Source organism: Pseudophryne corroboree, chromosome 1 (genome assembly GCF_028390025.1).
Source record: "Pseudophryne corroboree isolate aPseCor3 chromosome 1, aPseCor3.hap2, whole genome shotgun sequence".
Lineage (NCBI taxonomy): Eukaryota > Metazoa > Chordata > Amphibia > Anura > Myobatrachidae > Pseudophryne > Pseudophryne corroboree.
The window spans coordinates 821,202,317-821,208,316 of NC_086444.1; positions in this window are offsets into that span (position 1 = coordinate 821,202,317).

Genomic DNA, 6,000 nt, shown 5'->3' on the forward strand with positions numbered 1-6,000 from the left:
TCCGATGTAAGTGCAGATGGGACCCGGACCACTTGTCCAGAAGGTCCCACTGAAAAGTCCTTGCATGGAACCTTCCGAAGGGAATGGCCTCGTAGGCCGCCACCATCTTTCCCAGAACTGGAGTGCATTGGTGAACTGACACCCTTTTCGGTTTTAGCAGGTCTCTGACCATGTTCTGGATGTCCTGGGCTTTCTCTATTGGGAGGAAGACCTTAATTTGTTCCGTATCCAGTATCATACCTAGGAACGGTAGTCGAGTTGTCGGAATCAACTGTGACTTCAGTAGATTTAGAATCCAACCATGTTGCTGGAGCACTCTCAGAGAGAGTGCCACACTGCTCAGTAATTTTTCCCTTGATCTCGCTTTTATCAGGAGATCGTCCAAGTATGGGATAATTGTGACTCCATGCTTGCGCAGGACCACCATCATTTCCGCCATTATCTTGGTGAAAATCCTCAGGGCCGTGGAAAGTCCAAACGGCAACGTCTGAAATTGGTAATGACAATCCTGTACAGCGAATCACAGGTATTCCTGATGGGGGGCATATATGGGGACATGAAGGTATGCATCCTTTATGTCCAGAGACACCATAAACTCCCCCTCCTCCATGTTGGCTATTATCGCTCTGAGTGATTCCATTTTGAATTTGAATCTTTTTATGTACAGGTTTAGGGATTTCAGATTCAAAATAGGTCTGACCGAACCGTCCGGTTTCGGGACCACAAATAGGGTTGAGTAGTAACCTCTTCCCTGCTGGTGCAGGGGAACCTTGATTATCACTTGCTGTATACACAGCGTTTGAATTGCAGCTAACACTACATCCCTTTCCGATGTGGAAGCTGGTAGGCTCCGATTTGAAAAATCGGCGCGGGGGCACCTCGTCGAATTCCAGTTTGTACCCCTGGGAAACTATTTCCACCACCCAGGGATTCAGGTCTGATCTGACCCAGGCCTGACTGAAAAGTCGAAGACGTGCCCCCACCGGTGCGGACTCCCTCAGGGGAGCCCCAGCGTCATGCGGTGGATTTAGCAGAGGTCGGGAAGGACTTCTGTTCCTGGGAACTAGCTGTGTTGTGCAGCTTTTTCCCTCTGCCCTTACCTCTGGCAAGAAAGGACAATCCATGTGCTCTCTTGCTTTTATTGGAACGAAAGGACTGCATTTGATAATGAGGCGCTTTCTTAGCTTGTGAGGGAATATATGGCAAAAAATTTGATTTACCTGCCGTAGCCGTGGAGACGAGATCCGATAGGCCCTCTCCGAACAATTCCTCACCCTTGTAAGGCAACAACTCCATATGCCTCTTGGAGTCGGCATCACCTGTCCACTGCCGGGTCCATAAGCCACGCCTAGCAGAAATAGACATAGCGTTTATCCTGGAACCCAGTAAACTAATGTCTCTTTGAGCATCTCTCATATATAAGACAGCATCTTTTATATGCCCTAGGGTCATTAAAATGGTATCCTTATCAAGAGTCTCAATATCCGCTGATAAGTAATCTGTCCATGCTGCTACAGCACTACAAACCCAGGCCGACGCAATTGCCGGTCTGAGTAACGTACCAGAATGTGTGTAAATGGACTTCAAGGTAACCTCCAGCTTGCGGTCAGCAGGATCCTTGAGGGTAGCCGTATCTTGGGATGGAAGCCCTATCTTTTTTGATAAGCGTGTTAAAGCTTTGTCCACCCTAGGGGAGGATTCCCACCGTATTCTGTCCTGTGACGGGAAAGGATACGCTATAAGAATCCTTTTGGGAATCTGCAGTTTTTTGTCTGGAGTTTCCCACGCTTTTTCGCATAATTCGTTCAGCTCATGTGAGGAGGGAAAGGTGACCTCTGGTTTCTTTCCCTTAAACATGTGTACCCTTGTGTCAGAGACAGGGGGTTCCTCGGTGATATGCAAAACATCCTTAATAGCGATAATCATATATCGAATACATTTAGCCACCTTTGTCTGCAATTTTGCATCTTCGTAGTCGACACTGGAGTCTGAGTCCGTGTTGGTATCTGTGTCAGCTATTTGGGATAGTGGGCGCTTCTGAGACCCCGAAGGTCCAGGCGACATTGGGACAGGCATGGGTTGACTCCCTGACTGTAACCCAGCTTCAGCTTTGTTTAATCTTTTGTGCAATAAATTAACATTAGCACTCAAAACATTCCACATATCCATCCAGTCAAGTGTCGGCACTGCTGACGGAGACCTAGCATTCATACACTCCCCCTCCTCCTTAGATGAGCCTTCAATCTCAGACATGTCGACACACTCGTACCGACACACCGTACACACACACAGGGAAGCCCTTTTCTGAAGACAGGTTCCCCACCAGGCCCTTTGGAGAGACAGAGAGAGAGTATGCCAGCACACACCCCAGCGCTATATAACCAGGAAAAACAGTATGTTTACCCAGTAGCGTTTTGTAATATGTATTTGCGCCAATTATGTGCCCCCCCTCTACTTAAAAACCCTCTTTCACCGTGTGTCAAGCAGGGGAGAGTCCGGGGCGCTTCCTCTCAGCGGTGCTGTGGAGAAAAAATGGCGCTGGTGGGTGCTGAGGGAGAAGCCCCGCCCCCTCGGTGGCGGGCTTCTGTCCCGCTCAAAATAACTAAAATTATGGCGGGGGCTCTCTATATACATGTACAGTGCCCAGCTGTACATGTATATACACTTATATGCCACAGAAGAGGTTTAAAATTGCTGCCCAGGGCGCCCCCCCCCCCCCCCCCCCTGCGCCCTGCACCCTTACAGTGTGTAAGGGGAATGGGAGCAATGGCGCACAACTGCAGTGCTGTGCGTTACCTCCGTGAATATTCTGAAGTCTTCGGCCGCCTGTGATGATCTTTTCCTCACATACTCACCCGGCTTCTATCTTCCGGCTCTGCGAGGAGGACGGCGGCGCGGCTCTGGGACGGACGGCGAGGGTGAGACCTGCGTACCAATCCCTCTGGAGCTAATGGTGTCCAGTAGCCTAAGAAACAGAGCCCTGAAACTCAGAGAAGTGGGTCTGTTTCTCTCTCCTCAGTCCCTCGATGCAGGGAGTCTGTTGCCAGCAGGCTCCCTGAAAATAAAAAACCTAACAAAAATGCTTTCTTACAGGAAACTCAGGAGAGCTCCTGAAATGCACCCAGCTCCTCTGGGCACAGTATCAAACTGAGGTCTGGAGGAGGGGCATAGAGGGAGTAGCCAGTGCACACCCAGAGTCAAAGTCTTTCTGAAAGTGCCCATGTCTCCTGCAGAGCCCGTCTATCCCCATGGTCATTACGGAGTCCCAGCATCCTCTAGGACGTTAGAGAAATATACACTGAGTATATCCTGTGCACTACCTATATTAATGATAAACCTGACGCACTTAGCCCCCTCAGGTTATAGAATATAGGGATAGCAATCTGAGTGAGATACACGAAATGGAGGTCACACAGCAGCTATATGCACACACACATAGTCACATTGTACAATGCAGAAATTATGACATGCAATAAAACTGCACTGGACTAGCAATACAGAGTAGTACTATGTATAGCTATACACTCAATAGATATAACAATGCACAGTAAAGACTGGATGTATATCACAGGTTACTTGTACTATATAACCCTGACTAAATGCACTCTTTCTTAACTAACACTGTGGGTCATTCCGAGTTGATCGCTCGCTAGCAGTTTTGTAGCAGCCATGCAAATGCTATGCCGCCTCCCACTGGGAGTGTATTTTAGCTTAGCAGAAGTGCAAACGAAAGGTTCGCAGAGTGGCTACAACATTTTTTTGTGCAGTTCACAGTAGCTTCAGACCTACTCAGCGCTTGCGATGACTTCAGACTATTCAGTTCCTGTTTTGACGTCATGAACACGCCCTGCGTTCGCCCAGCCACGGCTTTATAGAGGAGGATTTGCCCAAACGGGTGGTCTTCAGTATGCCGACTGTCGGGATCCCGGCGCACAGTATACCGGCGCCGGAATCCCGACAGCCGACATACCGACACTTTTTCTCCCTCGTGGGGGTCCACGACCCCCCTGGAGGGAGAATAAAATAGGGGCTCATTTGCGCTCGCCACGCTGTCGGTATGCCGGCGGTCGGGCTTCCAGCGCCGGTATGCTGGGCGCCGGGAGCACGGCCGCCGGCATACCATACTACACCCGCCCAAACAGTCCCAGGATCAGCTCAGCTCGTCCTAATGGCGCCCAAACGCTGACAGGGAGTGAGGGAGAGATATGCAGCTCCAGGGCGGGAACATTTACTCTAAATGGCGTCCTGGGGCTGGGGGAGGGGCTACAGGTCAAAGCCTTATCCCCCTGCTGGACTTTACCACCGGGTAATGTGGGCCTATATAAACGGTTTATGAGAGAAAACCGACCTGTGCCCTTGCCCTCTTGGTCTAGTGGGGTCCCTGTACTACCACAGTGTCCACGCCAGCGCGCGCAGCCCGCCTCCCACCGGCCGCGCGGGATCGCGATTTACAGCGGGTCCTGCCGGGGGGGGGACCCACTTACCTCCTCCCTGAGTGCGGCCACGTGATCCAGGAGAACAGCGGTCGTGTGTGTGACTAACTGGAAGAAAACCGGAGCCTCCGCTGTAATCACCCAGCAACCAGGGCGCGGGAGTATACAGCGCTGCTGTGGGAGGTGATGGAGCTGCAGCAGGAGATATCTGACTGACATCTAACACAGACAGTGCCTCTGCAGCCCTTGAAGTCTTCATTTTTCTTTTAAAAGCTTCTTCTCAGGGCTGCTGGAGCAGCCCCCCTGTTGTATGCCTGCTTACTGCATGGCACCAACTACAAAACTGAGCTCCTGTGCACGGAGGCGGGGTTATAGAGGAGACAGCGCTATGCATTCTGGGAACAGTCAAAGCTTTGAACCTGTTGGTGCCCGGATCAAGATCCTACTCTACACCCCAATGTCATTCCCTGTGGAGCCCAGTGTACCCTGCAGCAGAAAAAATATTAAAGATTTAACTTTGGGATTTTAACCATTACCTTAATGTATCTCCTATTCTGTGTCAAACTAGGAATGATAGTGATTATTTTCTGAGAATGTTACACTAACTATTGGACTAAGGTACTGTATATGACTTATAGGGTTTGGCAATATAGGAATATTGTCATTTTCATTATTTTAATGTGTATAGAAGATGTATTTTAAATAAAATCAAGCCTTTTGGGTACCTTGCAAACTATCTGTAATTAACCTGAGAATATGATTGGGGCATATTCAAAATGTGTCCACTGGGGGTGATTCAGACATGATCGTAGATGTGCTAAATTTAGCACATCTACGATCAGCTTCCCTGACATGTGGGGGGACGCCCAGCACAGGGCTAGTCTGCCACGCATGTCAGGCCCTACCCCATCGCACAAGTACAAAAGCATTGCACAGCAGCGATGCTTCTGTACTTGAAGAGTAGCTCCTCACAAGTGCAGCTCCTGCGCGCTGGCAGGGAGCTACTCGTCGCTGTGAGGGTCACGCAGCCACCGCGGCCCGCCTCTCCAATGGTCTGGGCACGTCTACATTACCCGGACCGCGCCCCCTAAACGGCGGCCAAATGCTGCCGGCCCGCCCAGCGACCGCCTCTGCCTGTCAATCAGGCAGAGGCGATCGCAGGGCTAAGACAGCCGTCGGGTGTCTGGCATGCGCCGGTACACTGCGGCGCCGATGCATGCGCAGTTCAGACCTGATCGCTACTGTGGAAAACGCACAGCACCGCTCAGGTCTAAATTAGCCCCCTGTTCTTGGAAGCTAGGTTCTGCTTCTGTATATAGTGAAACAGAGCTAAATGATCAGCAACTCAATGTATAAAATTTAATGACTTGTAGCATCAATTCCATTGTGCTTCCCTTTCCCATACTCTCACCATTGTTCTAGAATAATGTTGCATTTATCTATTCAATGAAATAATGTAGTACACTCATTCTTAGTATTATTATGTGATGCATGCAAAATAGTGCACGCTCGAATTGCGTTTTTCCGCTCCTATGCAGAACTCAAGATGCATTTCAGTCAGTAACAG